This window comes from Miniopterus schreibersii (genome assembly GCF_964146895.1).
Source record: "Miniopterus schreibersii genome assembly, chromosome: 18".
Taxonomy (NCBI): domain Eukaryota; kingdom Metazoa; phylum Chordata; class Mammalia; order Chiroptera; family Miniopteridae; genus Miniopterus; species Miniopterus schreibersii.
Genome location: NC_138121.1, coordinates 8,894,349 through 8,909,617, shown reverse-complemented (window position 1 = coordinate 8,909,617; position 15,269 = coordinate 8,894,349). Strand labels below are relative to the sequence as shown.

The following is a 15,269-nucleotide window of genomic DNA, read 5'->3' as shown; positions in this document are numbered from 1 at the left end:
GTGCTCAGTGTCAGCTATCCTTGTGCCCCCTCCACAACCCCCAGCCCAGCAAATCCCCTGTCTGACCTTATCTCAGGCTTCTCTACTGTGCTGGCTATACTCCAGCTACACTGGCCTCCTGCTGGTCCTCCCTCAGGGCCTTTGCCCTGGCTGTTCTGCCTGGAACACTTGCCCCTGTTTCCTCAAAGCTCCCTCCCCCTTCAGGTCTCTGCTCAAATGTCACCTTCTCAGTGAGTCTTCTGTCCTTAAATAGCACCTTCTCCATCACTCTCTAACTCTACTCTGCTTTCTTTTTCTTTTTTCTTTTAATCCTCACCTGAAGACATACTTATTGATTTTAGAGAGAGGGGAAAGGGGAGAGAGAGAGAAACATCAATTGTTTGCCTTCCCATATGCACCCCAACCTGGGATCAAACCTGCAACCTAGGTATGTGCCCTGACAGGAATTGAACCCACAACCTTTCGGTGTATATGGGATGACTGTCCATCCAACTGAGCCACAGCAGCCAGGGCAGCTTTATTTTTCTTTATAGGATTTATTCCTACTTGACATATATTTATTACCTGTCCCCCCAATTGTAGGCTCCATGAAAGCACAGGGACTTCTGTCTCTATCCTTGCCTCTACCAGTTCCTGGCACGTGGTAGGTGTGGGATAAATTATTTTATGAATGAATTTATGATATCAGGTGCAGGTGTAACATTGTCCAAGGATGGGTGGCTGTCCCCACTTGGGGTTTGAGTAGGATGTCAGCATATCCACAAGCGTGTGGCTGTGGGGGAGCTGGTGTGCACACAGCCTCTCCTTGGTCACCCAGCGGGTTCTTGGGCCTGCCTGTGGCCTGCAGCTTCTGGCTCCCTGTCCCTCAGCCCATTCAGTCTGCATAGTCCAGCCCTGGCAGTGGGTTATCTGGACAGCCTGGATGCATGTGGCATGGAACAGACGGCCTTGGTGCTAGTGAGTGTAGAGGATGTGCAGGCTAATTAGGTGGGGAGGGCTTTGTTGGAGAGACCACCCATACACCCACATCCCTGTGTATTTGGAAAGCCGACTTTATCACCAGCCCTTGCTCCGTCTTCCTGTGGTAGGGGGGTCAGGGAATGCCTTGGAAATAAGAATTAACTGGCCAGGCACAGTTTATCGGTCTTCCCTGCGTTCACAGGCAATAATTCTTGTTCTGAAGCTGAGCAGGTTTTAATTAAATGGTGAGCTTGAAGAATCTTGCTGTGTAATAGCTGACACCTCCTCAGCAGTTTTCTGGCTCCCAGTGTCAGCCGTTGATTCTGTAAGAATATCCCAGGCAAGGCTTCCCCAAGTACCTAGGAGCAAGATCAGTGGCCCTCTGAGATCTCTCCCAATAGCATGAGGGACTGAGGTGTGTGTATCACACATCATCACACCTGGGGGCCTGCTGCTATTTGAAAAATGTGTAGAAAATTAGAGGAGGTGACTTTGAGCTCCAAGTACAGTGGTTTTAGGGACCCTCCTGGGAGTCCATTGCACATATGCTCAATTCCCAGCACTGCATAAACTCTGGACATGACACTTATCTTCTTGGGGCCTCAGTTTTCTTATCTGGAAAATGAGAATAATTAATAGTACCTACATTAAATGAGAAGTTAAAATGAGATCAGGTGATGTAGTTAGAGCTGTCTAGTGCATAGAAAGCACTCAATAAAAGGGGGTGATAATTATTTTTTAAAATTTTATTGATTGATTTTAGAGAGAGAGGAAGTGAGAGAGAGATATTTGTTGTTCCACTTATTTATACATTCATTCGTTGATTCTTGTATGTGCCCTGCCCAGGGATCAAACCCACAACCTTGGCATATTGAATTGACACTCTAACCAACTGAGATATCCAGCCAGGGCCTGATAATTATTTTTGTGAATTGATTTCAAGTCCCTTTTTAATTTTTTCAGTCTGTCCTCTCTTTATGGGCTTCATTCTTCCTCTTCCTTGCTGCCCCATCCTCATGTCAGCATCCTCCCACAATCCTTCACCCATTGTGACAATCAAGTACAGAATGTACCTTTTTACATTTTTCTCTGTGGTTATGTAATCCTATAGGGGGAAACATTATCCTGTAAGGGATAATATTACCCTAATTTTCCTGCATTTTGCTTTTCTTACACGGCAATAGCATATGGAAATGCCTCCAAGTTCTCAGGTAGTGCTCCAATTTGCTGTTTTTAATGGTTGCACAGCACATGGTAGTGTACCATAATTTATTTGGCGAGGACGTCACTGGTGTGCATTCCCTTTTTTTCTAGTTTTCTCCCCAAAATTATTTTTATTGATAGCCTTCTTTAATTAGATGCAGGCGCCCAACCTGTGTAGCCACCTTGTTAAGTTAAGCTCTAAGCCTTTGAGAATGAATATGAAATAGCACTAATCTAATGATGACTCTTGCACAGATAGGAGATACGTTTTCTGAGGGTTCTCACTAGGTCCAGCACAATGTTGAACCATCTACTTTAAATGCTTTTTAATTACAAAAGTGATTAATAGATTCATCATCCTTAATACAGATTAGTTGTACTTAATGAGTACTTTTGAAATAAGACAGAGACAGTTCATGTTTTTTTTTCATATTAACAATCTTTAGAAATTAGAATATGCAAGAGATTCTGTTGGGGTTTGTGATCAGCTGGCATGTTTCTTTTTTAGGTGGTGCTTTCAACAGTATATTTGGTTTCATGAAACTTGCACAGTGGTGCACCCAGGTAGCAGTCAATTCCAGTTCTCTGTTGCTACATAACAAGCTACCCAAAAGCTTAAGGCCTTAAAACAACAACAGTTTATTATTTCTCATGAATCTCCTGTTGTTTGAGACTCATCTTCTGCAGGCCTTGCTTTGGAGGGTCTCATAAGTGGGTACCGTCAGAAGGTAGATGGGACTGGAATGTCCCCATGGCATCTTGGAGATGGCTGGCCCTTCTCTCTCTGTGTAGCCTCAGAACCTCTTCTTCCATGCGGACTCACCAGCTGGTAGCTGGACTTACAGCATGGCAGCCCGGGCTTCCTAAGCCTTCCGAAGGTGTAAGTGCAGAACTGGCCCCACATCACTTCAGCCTCATTCTGTTGGTTAAAGCGAGTCATGGAATCAGTCCAGACTCAGTGTGGGAGGAAGGACAGAAGACTTGAGTTCTGGGAGGTGTGGCCCATTGGTGGCCATATTTGGAGACTGGCCACCACAGCAGTCATTTTCTCATGAAGGAAGTGTGGAAGTGAGCAGGGGTAGGTGGTGGTGCAGTTCACTGTCTCTCCAGTGCCCCAGGCTCCTCTTATCTGACCACCACCCTTAGCCTCATAGTCATAGGACAGTTGTTTCACCTTCAGCCCCACATCCTTGTTACTGGCAGGAAGAAGCAAAGCTCCAGGGCAGGGATTTTTAACTTTTTTCATCTGTTGGCATACTTAAGCTAATTACTAAAATTGTGCGGCACACCAAAAAATATGTTTTTTGTTGATCTGACACAAAAAAGTAGGTATAATTTTGATTCATTCACACTAGATGGCTATTGTTGTGTTGGCTGTTGTCATTTTTTAATTTGACTAAGGGAAAAGACGTCAGTGCCCCTGACTAGTCAGATATTGCATGTTTTCAAAATTCTTGCGGCTCACTGGGTGAAAATTGCTGCTCTGAGGAAAAGAGCACCTCTGTCAGGAAACGAAAGCCTTCCCTAAAATTCTTAGCAGACTTCTGCTTGTGTCTGTTTGGCTAGAACTTTGTGGCATGACCAGCTCTTGCTACAAGGAATTCTCGGAAATCCAGTTTTTTGTTTTGTTTTGTTTTGTTTTTTGGAAATCTGGTTTTTAAATCTGGGTTTATCCCCACGCTGAACAAAGGGTCAGAAAGGAAGAAGTTGGGAGAATAGACATGCTGAGTAGGCATCTAGGAGCAGTGTGTTCAGGCAGCCAAAGATGTAGGTAAACTGAGGCAGCATGCATTCATTTATCAACTGTTTAGTAAATACCTGGGATGGGCAGTGCACTGGGCTTCTTACAGAGGCTGCAAGGATCAGGGGAGTGAACACAGCTGGACGTTAAACTGACCAGGATCATTGCAGGCCTTGAACAGATAATTGCCCAGCTCATATCTCCCATGCAGATGTTTGAAGTTAGACTAATAATAATAGTAATAGCCAGTCTCATTAAGGGCTTATCTCGGTGTAGAGGAACTATGGACCAACTCGTCTAATCTTCACAGTGAGCCTGTGAAGTAGGCAATGCTATTATTTTCCCTTTTCATATGCAGAAACAGAGGCACAGAGACGTTAAGTGACTTGCCATAGGTGCTACAGCAAGGGAGTGGTGGACTCTACATGGTGGTCTGGCTCTGGAATCCATGCATTGAACCTCTGTGCTTTATGACTTTAGTTTATTATAGGAAACATTTCTAGTTGAAAGAAATATTTGACAGCAGAAAAAACGGGAAGCAGAAACCACTTGTTACTCCATCCCCTCCACTGCCTACTGCCTGCCCAAGAGCGAGACCGTTAGCAATAACTGTGTACTGTGTGGTACTTCCCATTCGATGCCCTACCTGCTCTCCTAGCGGTGACCACCATCTTGAATTTTTTGTTTATCATTCTTTGTCTTAAAGAGAATTATTTTTGAACTTCATACAAATTATATTATACTGTATATAGTCTTATGGGGTTTGCATTTTTCACTTAATATAATATTATGTTTCTAAGATTGATCCAGACTGTTTGGTATAACTGTAGTCCATTCCTTTTTTACTGCTATGTAATATTCCACTGGCTGAATATGCTACCATAGTTTTGTTTTAGTCATTTCCATGGCAATGGAGATTTCATTCCAGATTTTTTCTATTAATGGGCTACTGTGAATGTTGTTACACATATTTCCAGTTGTATATGAACAAGAATTTCTTTTGGGCATGTACTAGGTGAGAGATTGATGGGTGGTAGGATGTGAGTATCTTTAACTTTGCAAAATATTGTCAAACTATTCTCTAAACATTCCCATCAAGGATGTATAAAAGTTCCTGTTATTCTGTGTCCTTGTCTCGCTTGGTTTGTGAAGCTTTTTTACTTTTGCCAGTCTGATGGATATGAAATGAAATCTCATGGTTTTAATTTGCATTCTCCTGGAAACTAGTAAAGTAAATATCTTCTCATTTATATTTGTTATTCTGGTATAGCTTGTTCATCCCTTTTGCTTTTTCTTATTGATTTATTCGTATTGTTTATATACTTTGGTTACTAATCCTGGACAGCAGCCTGTTTAACCTAATGAAAGTTTTATAATCTCATGTCATCACTTCCTTGGTTGTCTCCTCTCCCCTGTCTACTCTTCTCCCAACTCCATGATACCTCTTTGTGTGATTCATTCTTTTTATTTCAGGCATATCAGTTAGGATTAGGTTAAAACAAAATGACAATGGTCTAAGCAAGACAGAAATTTATTTCTCTCTCACACACAGGACCCCAGTGATATGCAGGCCAGGGCTGCACTCTTATCAGGGACCCAGGTTCCTTCTACCTTTTTGCTCCATCACCCTTATCCTATCACCTCATGATTCAAGATGGCTACTCCGGTTCCAGCCATTACATCCCAGCAAGCAGGAAAGAAGGGATGGGCGTGGGTACCCTGCCTTTTTCAAAAGACTTAATGGAAGTTGCACACAAGAATTCTGCTTATAGACTCTTACCCAGAACTTAGTCACAATACTATATATAGTTGCAAGGGAATCTAGGAAATGTAGTCTTTACTTCACATGACCTTGTTTTTAGCTAAAAATCATATTTTATTACTAAGTTAAAGGGGAAGACTAAATGTTGGATTAGGCAACCAGCAACTTTACCAGTTCTGAGGTGTTCCCTAAAAATGACTCTTAGAGAAGCTCCCAGAAGCCAGGATGGTGTCCATTTTGAGTCTTTGATGTGTTACACAAATATTTATTGAGCACCTGTTTTGTACAGGCACTCGTTCTGGGAGCTGGAAAGACAAGAATGAACAAAACAAATGAAGTCTCCACCTGTGTGGAGCTGACATTGTAAATGGGAAGAGAAATAGTAAACAAGGAGTATATAGTGAGTCAGAAAGAGATACCAGGTGTGGGGGGAAAAAATAAAGGAGGATGCATGGAGTGAGAGTTAACAGCATGCGGTGCTATTTTCGACAGGGTGGTCAGGGAAGGCCCCTTTCGTGAGATGGCATTGGAGCAGAAGGGAGGGAGAGGAGGGAGGTATGGGGGGGAAGAGCATTTGGGGTAAAATAAGGGCTAGCAAAGGCCCTGAGGTTAGACAGCGCCTGGTATGCTTGAGGGTCTTCAGGGAAGTCAGCAGGGCTCCAGAGGGGCGAGCGAGGGAAACAGAGCAGAGAGGTGACATGCAGATGGCGTGGGGCCTTGCGGGCTTCCCCCAGAGTACGGTGGAGCACAGGAAGAGGGTGTGATCTGATCATTAGTGCGTGGTAGTGAAAGCAACCATGAGCTGTCTTCTCAGAGTCGCCGTGTCTTTAACTGCATCCAGACACCTTTTGAAACAGTAAGTAGCTTCAACTCTTATTAACTCATGACCTAGTTTTATATATGCATAGCCACCGCTGCGCACCCCCACTGGATTATTTTTTAAACTAAACAATTCAGTATATATCTGTGCAAGATAAGGATTCCTTAAAGACATAATGACAACTTTGTCATGATGAAAATAACAGTAATTGTTTGACATCATCTAGTATCCTATTAGTGTTGACATTTGAGATCTTCTCATGAATATCTTTTTAGAAATAATGTGTTCCAGTCAGGACCCAACAGGGTCCACTGTTGGATTTGGTTCTCATGCCGGTTAAGTCTCATTTAATCTGCGGATTCCCCCTCCCTCTTTTTTTTTTTAATAGTTTATTTGTTGAGAAAAGCATGTCCTTTGCCCTGTAGATTGCCCACAGTCTGTATCTGGCTGATTGTATTCCTGTGGTGGTGTTTTCTATAAATGGGTTGTTGGATTTAGAGAATGGTTCTGATTCAGGTTTAGATATGTACACACACACACACACATTTTTTGTGGAGGGAAGGGGCAAGACTCTCGTGGGTGTTGCTGCCTTATGTGTGTATATCCACTAGGGGATATGTGAAGCCCATTGTCTCTTTCTGTGATGTTCTGTAGTGTTAATGACATGAATGATTATTGCCTAGACCAGCGATTTTCAACCAGGGTGCCACAGAAATTTTAAAACAGGCAGTACCTGACTAGTCAGGGGCACTGACCTCTTTTCCCTGAGATTGTCAAATAAAAAATAGACAACAGCCAACACAACAATAGCTGTTCAGTGTAAATGAATCAGAATTATACTTTTTTTTGGTCAGGTTGGCAAAAAATACAATATATTTTTTGGTGTGCCACAGAATTTTAGCAATTAGTTTATCTGTGCCATGAGATGAAAAAGATTAAAAATCACCGGCCTACACCCATGATCTCATTTGGTGTTTGCAGAGGTTGTGACATTGTAATTCTCTCCTGCTCTGCACTTACTAGCTGGAGTATTCCCCTAGAGAGAAACCTCCTACATCTATTATTCAGTTATCCTGAGGGTGTACTGCCGCTTTTGAGCTTTTGTTTACATTAGAAATTTGTATTAAGCAGTTAAGCTGGTGGTTTCTGATTGGCTGATCTTTGCTGTCATTGTCTTTCTGTTCATTCATCCCATACTGACTGGTCTCTGCTTCTGCCCACACCCCGTCTTGGATTTGGGAATAAGCAAGTGAGTGAGTCACAGTCATTTCACTGTGTGGTGCAGCTGCTTCAGGCCTTACCTTTGACCAGGTGGAGCCCAGTGTGTCTGTCTGTGTAACCAGGGAGAGACAGCTGTTGGTATTTTCTTTCCTTTCCTCTCTTTCTCTGACCGTGTATTTTTATACTTACTGCCTCTGGAAAGTTCTTGCTTGGTGCCAGGGGATTAAACCTTTACGCTTGGGGCAAGAGGTTTTTGAGCATTTGAATTTTTTCTGATCTGAAACTTTATTCCTAGACAAAGAACAGTGAAGAGCTCTGCCCCACTGGAGAGGCTAGTCCTTCTAGTAGCCTGGCCAGGGGTGAGCTCTGCCCCCAGCCACCCTTGTCTGAGTCATAAATTCTTTACAGCACCAGCATGCTTGACATCATTTCCATGTCTCAAGATCAGTTACCCATTATATTGTATAATCCCTAAGGGCTTTCTTTTCTTCTGGAGACGATGACACATTTATTCCTTCGGGGGGGGGGGGGGTGTCATTGGATATGGAGTGGTGTAGAATTCATTAATTAATTCAATCATTGACTTGTTCATTTGGCAGATATTTATTGAGCATCGCATGTGTTCCAAGTGTTGGGATCAGAGCCTGAGAAGGCCCATTTTGGAGTTTATGTTCAGGTTGAAATACACAGGTGATAAAGTAGTAAACAAATTGATAAGCCAATTCCAGATGGGGATGAATAATGCTGTGGAGTCATCAAAGCAGAATGGTGAAAGAGACTCACAGCTGGAAGGTGGAGGAGGCTGTGGGAGGCTGGCGGAGAGCTTCGCTAGGGTAGTGACATGTCAGCTGAGACTGGAGTGGCACAGAGGTGCCAGTCCTGTGAGAGACCTAGGAGAAGAGCCTTCTTAGTGGGAGGAACAGCAAGTGCAGAGGTGCTGAGGCAGGAATGCGTTTGGTATGTCAAGGATGAGCAGAGTTTCCAGTATGGCTGGAGCATCATAGAAGGTGGTTAGAGGGTAGGCAGGGCTGAGAGCCTGGTGGAGGGTTGGGGCTTTATTCTGAGTGCCATCCCTCCCATTGCCTCTGGCTGTTGTGAGGAGCACAGAAGGGAGAGGTGAAGTGGGGCAGTGAGGGATGCAGCCTGTACGGGCGGGAGGAGAGGGGTGTGGTGCCCGACCTGAGTGCTGGCCTGGGCGCTTGAGAGAAGTGTGTGGCCTGACGACTTACCAAGAGGATTGGTCACAGTGGGCAGTGAGTAGATGAAAGGTTTTCCAAAGCTTTCTGGCTTTGGTCTGCAGGTTTGGGTGGCAGTGATAACAATCCCAGCCCTCCTTTAACATGAGCTGAAGGTCCTGCTCACGCACGTCTCGTTTACTCCTCGCTACAGTAGACTCTTGTTGGAGGTGAGGAAACCTAGGCCCAGAGAATGAAGCCCTTGGTCAACTAGTTGGAGCTGGGGTTGGAACCTGGGGAGCTCGACCCACAGTCCAGTCTCATTCCCCTTTTCTCTCACTGCAGCCACAGCTGTTAATTCATGATGTTAAGTCTTGTGCCCAGCAGAAGCCAAACGTCAGTGTCCTAGATTTATGAAATCAAGAGGGGATCAAGTTCTCTTCAGTGGCCCTTCCACCATCTCCACTAACCTAGATCCCGACTCACCTTTTATTACAGTATCACAGGTCAGAAAACAGGGACTTTCTGGTGACACATACGTAACTTGACACATGGGCCAGATAAGGTGTATATAGGCCCCGGACTTCGAGCTCCTGAGCCTGCTTAACTGATTGGGCCGAAAGTCTTCTCACCATCAAATCCTTCTTATCTCTTCCTGCAGCGCTCCACATGTAAAGGGAGCTCACTCCCCGTGGGGGGTGTGTCCTGTGTGATACCTCAGCCAGCCACATGGCTTTACTTGGTGTCCTCTAGGAGAGCGGTGTGATACCCTTCCCTTGTGGCTCCTGTGAAAGGTGGTATTGAGTTTGGTACTGCCTCTGCTCACCGCTCACCCTTCAGGGGCACGGATAGATGCTGATCATCTTCTGATCCTATTTGCATTTCGGTTGCGTGGCAAAATTTTATAGTAATTGATTTTTTAAAATTCTGTTTAAAAAGTCTTTATTGATTCAAAACTTACATAAGCAAACGGTGGTTATAAAACAGTTCAAACAACAGATGAATATGTAAAGCAAAGCATGCATATTTTACATTCCCATCATGACCCTGGCACCTGGCCACTGCCCAGTCTCTCACCTGTCCAAGGGACATTAAATTTGCCCTTCCTTAACTGTGTGTGCAGTGGATTGTGTTTGTTAAGAGCCTGGGCTTGGGAGCCCGAGTGCTTGGGTTCAAATCCCAGTTTTGCTGTCTACTTACTTAGGCCTTTACTTAAATCATTCCGTGCCTCAGTTTCCCCATCTGTAAAATGGTGGTGATGGTCCTAACCTCTTGGCTTGTAAGGATTCATTGTGATAATGTATATAAAAGTTAGGGCAGCACCTGGCATGTGATAAGCACTCACAGGTTAGTTATTTTGATTGCACACATATGGTTGGTTGTTTTACAGTCGTACTCTACGTATATTGTTCGGCAGATTGCACTTTCCTTTAGTAGTCTATCTTGGAGAGCCTCCTGTGGCCGTGGGTCAAGGTCAGCCTCATTCCTTTTAATGACTTTACAGTCTTCCCTCCTGTCAAGGCCCTGTTCTTAGACACACTGTTTCCAACTTCCATTAATATAACTCTGAATATCTCCCACACAAAAACCTTTGGTCTTAGATTTTTTTTAGGACAAAGCCCTGAAGGTACAGTTACTGAAACAAACTGTGTAAATATTTGTACAGACTTGTGATATTTATTGCTGACATCTTCTGGGATCTGTTTATCAAGCATATGTATTCCCTTGTTTGTTGCTTGTTTTTCTAGGGATGGGTAGTTTTTATGTTTTTATTTCTTATTATTTTGTAGGGGGATTTACAGATCTTTTTGTTATATGTTGCAGATTTATATTTCTAGTTGTTCACCTTTTAATTTTTAAAATGTTTTTAAACATCGGACTGAGGCTTTATTTTTTCTTCTGTGCTTTGGCTTTGAATTTAAGATGAGATAAATACTATATTTTCCTCCTACTTATTTTATGGTTTGATTTTTTTACATCCAAATTCAAGAGTTTTGGGCATCTGGTGTGGAATAAAGATCTTGTACCCACCTTCCACCCACCCCTGCCAGTAGTTAACTGATTGTCCCCATAGTGTTGACTGAATAGTCCAGTCCTTTTCCACTAACTTGAAAAGCTTCAGATGAGCCCAGTATAAGTGTCTTAATATTTACCTTTCAGTTCCCTACCATAACTCAGTGAAGCAGGTTGGTAATATTCCCACTCAGTGAGGAAACTGAAGCCCAAAGAGGTGACCTTACTTGCTCACTGTCTCACAACTTGGATGAGGCAGAGTCTGGCTTGAAATATTGTGGATTTATTCAGTAACCAGTCTCCTTATTTCTAATAATATTTTTAGCAGCGCTTCCTGCTTTCTTGGCACACCTTCCTTTTGTCAATTAGTAATAGTCATTTTGAGTGTTCCTATGCCACAGTTGTACGTTTTAGACCTCTTCCCTGCCTTGTTGCTCTGGCCTGATTTAATCTCATGGTTTCTACAATGACGTGCTTTAGAGGCTTGTAGCCTAGGAGCAATAGGCTATACGATATAGGGTATAGTAGGCTGTACCATCTAGGTGCGTGTAAGTACATTCTTATGCTCACACAGCCACAGAATCACCTAACAATAGACTTCTCAGAATGTATCCCCGTACGCAGCATATGACTGTAAATGTTGGTCACTGTTCCTTTCTTTGTTTCTGAGGGCAGGGATAAAGGTAGCAGGAGATGTGCAGATATCACTCAGGTATTTCCTGAACATCAATGACATAGCGCACAAGTACAAAGGCCACAGCAGAGTCAGGTTAGAAACGGCTCCCACTCTTGGAGCTGATGTTCTAGAGGTGAGGTGGACACTGAACAAACAGATAATGTGATGTTAAGTAGCGAGATGTGCTATGAAGAAAATAGATCAGAGGGAAGGCTACTGTTTCAGCAGAGGTTATCAGAGCAGACCTCTGAAGAGGTCATGTTTGGTCAAGACTTGAAAGATAAGGAGCCAGCATGTAAACATTTGGGAAAGGACATTCCAGAAAGCACAGCAAATGCAAAGGCCCTGAGGCAAGAATGTTTTAGGAAGTGCAAGGTGGCCAGTGTGGCCAGAGGGCCATGAGGTAAGGAAAGGTGAGAATAGATAGCAGGAGATGAGCTCACATAGGGAGCCAGGTGGGAAGTTCTTAGCCTAGTTTCTTTTAGTTGAAAATAACACAGACATGTGTCAGATCCACAGAAGCCTAAGAGAATTCTGAGATGCCTTCTAGAGCCTGGACAGGCATTGTTTGCTAAAGTGATGATAAATAGGCCCAGGGTCCAGACAATTTTCTCTCTCCATTTCCTGCCTCTGCCTCTTCTTTTCTTTGCTTGCTTACTTCTCTGGGTTTCTCCAGCATTTGGCTGTTCCATAGTTTAGCCGAATATAGAATTCTTGTTTGATAGGATTCTTTTAGCATTTGGGATCTGTTATCCTGATGCTTTTTGGCCTCCATTGGTTTTGGTGGGAAAAGAGCTGTTGATAGCTTCGATGCTCCCTGTGCATAATAAACTGTTCTCCTTTTCCTACTTTGAAGATTTTCTCCTTGTCTTTGTCTTTCAACAACTTGACTATGTCCTATCTAGGTGTGGGTCTTTTTTTATTTTATGTGGAGTTTGTTGGACTTCTTGGACTTGGAGACTAATGTTTTTCATCAAATCTGGGATGTTTTTGGCCATTTATACCGATTCCTTTTTCTTTTCCCTTATCTTCTGGGACTTGCACTGTGCTTATGTTGACATCCCACATGTCTTTGAGTCTGTTTATTTTTATTCAGGTTTTTTTTCTGTTTCAGATTGGATAAGTTTTGTTGATCTGTCTTTAAGCTCACTGGTTTTTTCTTCTGCCATTTCAAATCTGATTTTGAACCCCTCTAGTGAATGTTTTATTTCAGTTATTATAATTTTCAACTTAAGGATTTCCTTTTTTTAAAAAATTATATTTCTTTAGTGTGTCTAATTTTTTAAACATGGTTTCCTTTAGTTTGTGAACATATTTATAGGGCTACTTGAAGTTCAACTTCTGGGCCCTCTCAAAGACAATTTCTGTTAACTGTTTCTTTTCCTGAGTATGGGTCACACTTTGCTATTTCTTTGTTACAGTTTTTTGTTGTTTTGTTGAAAAGTGCACCTTCTAAATCATATATTGTAGCAACTCTGGATTCTGATTCCACAACCCTCCCCTTGTTGCCTTTTTTTAAGTTGTGTATTTTTTGTTTGTTTAATGACTTGAGTAAGCCACTTCTTTGGAGTTTCTCTCTCTCTCCTATGGTATGGAGACCCATGTCTCTGCTCTTATCTTTTTTTTTTTTTTTTAAACCTTGTCTTAATTTTAAGTGTGAGTTACTAGGGGTTGCCCTTTGTTCAGTATGAGTTAGTGGTCAGCTAATGCTTGGTGGGCTGAAAATTTGAGCCAGTAAAGTTTCTACCCTTTGCCATTGGATCTGTGTGTGTGGGCTGGGGAATATTTTCAAAGCTGAAAGCAGTTTATGAATCTGCTGCAGCTATTGCCTTCTGCCTGGCCATCTGGTATCTCCATTTCACACTCCTGAGGCCTCATGTTCAGCCAGGGATATGTGGATAGCTAGGGCCCTTTCCAGTCTCTCTGGATCTCACATGCAGCGTTGTATATCAGTTTTATTGCTGATTGTTGGGAGGAAGAATTTTCTGAGTTCCTCATTTCTCCATTTTAAAGGTATGGTTGGCAGTTTTTACTTTTGATTTTCCCTTTAGCTTAAGATATACCCAGAAGTATTTACAAATTTACAATTTCAAATATGTAACCTTGGGTGCACATTCTGATCTATTGGGGAACTTTAAAAGTTGATTTTGCGTCTTTTTTTGTTTATTACATTTTACTTTTTATTATGAACAAACTGTAACTTATAGAAGTAGAGCATATATTATTATTTATCATGACTTGTCTCACTTATCTTCTGACTTTGCCTGCCTCCTGCCTACTATTTTGAAGCAAGTGTTACACATTATATTGTTTCACCCATACATATTTCATTATGATGTTCTTAAAGGAGGTCTGTTTTTATTTTTTATTTTACTTTATTAAAACAATTTTATTGAGGTATAATTGACATATAACATTATATTAGTTTTAGGTGTACAACACAATGGTTCGATATTTGTATACATTGTGAAATGATTGCCACAGGAAGTCTAGTTGACATCTGTCACCATATATAGTCATAAATATTTTTTCTTCTGATGAAAACTTTTAAGATCTACATTTTTACAATAGGCAAGATATGGAAACAACCTAATTGCCTATAATGGATGAATGAATAAAGAACTTGTGGAATATTACTTAATGGAATATTACTCAGCCATAAAAAAAATGGAGTCTTGCCATTTGCAGCAACATAAATGGACCTTAAGGGCATTACAGTAAGTGAAATAAGTCAGACAAAGACTAATATCAGATGATCTCACTTATGTGTGGAATCTTTTTAAAAAACTGAACTCAAAGATACAAAGGAAAACTAAACTCATAGATACAAAGAACAAATTGGTGGTTGCCAGAGACGAGGGTACGGGCTGGGCAGGATGGGTAAAGGGGGCTCAGAAGGTACAGACTTCCAGTTATAAAGCACATAAGTAATGGTAATGTAATGCACAGCAAGGGGACTATGGTTAATAATACTGTATTGCATATTTGAAAGTTGCTAAAAGAGTAGATCTTAAAAGGGAAGGTGTCTTTTTAAAAACATAACCACAATACAATTACTACAGCTAAAACAACAAATAGTAATTCCATAACATTATCACATAGACTTAGGGAACTTCAAAAAATAAGATGCCCATCCAATAAAATCAGACTGTCTTGGGGTGAGGTCTGGGCATCAGGGTATATTGAACTCCCCAGGTGACTGCAGCCGAGCTTGAAAGCCATTGAGTTAGGTTTCTCTTTATCTTTTTCCAAAATTGCTCATTTCTAGTTCAAATGCATTAGGTCAGAGTAGTGTGATAGGGAAGATTCTCTTTTGGAGGTTTGGGATTTTCCTTTTCTTGAGATAGGTTCTGTTTTTATGAACATTTAATGGATATTTTATAAAGGCTGAATCTCACCTGTTTTCTGGTAAAAGAGTTTTATGTTCTAAACCTTGAAAACCACGTTGCTAGTTTGTGTTACTCAGATGCTCTTTAGCCCTACGTTTGGCTAACTTATGCTGCTCTTTTAAAAAGAGAGAGAGACTGTATGTGTGTGTCCCACAGTGATTGTGATTTTGTCAGTTCTTATATCTCTGCTGGTTTTTGTTTTAAACATTTAGGTTTATATTTCCTTCATAACTGCAACCATGAAAAGTTGAGGAAAACAACAGCAGACTGTCTTCTCTCCACCCCCCATTTTTGCATTTCTGAATCCTT

At 41.9% G+C, this 15,269-nt stretch overlaps 1 protein-coding gene across 9 annotated transcripts in view; it reads left to right on the top strand.

Annotated features, from left to right (window-relative positions):
- Positions 1 to 15,269, top strand: part of SIPA1L3 (signal induced proliferation associated 1 like 3) — a 237,806-nt gene that overhangs the window by 93,924 nt on the left and 128,613 nt on the right. The window contains exon 1 of one of the 9 annotated variants that reach the window (XM_081119350.1): positions 6,503 to 6,522. The exons of the other annotated variants lie outside the window; for them this stretch is intronic. The gene's annotated coding sequence lies outside the window, so the exon portion shown is untranslated. Of the gene's footprint in view, positions 1 to 6,502; positions 6,523 to 15,269 lie in introns of those variants that run through there. 9 annotated transcript variants of the gene reach the window in all.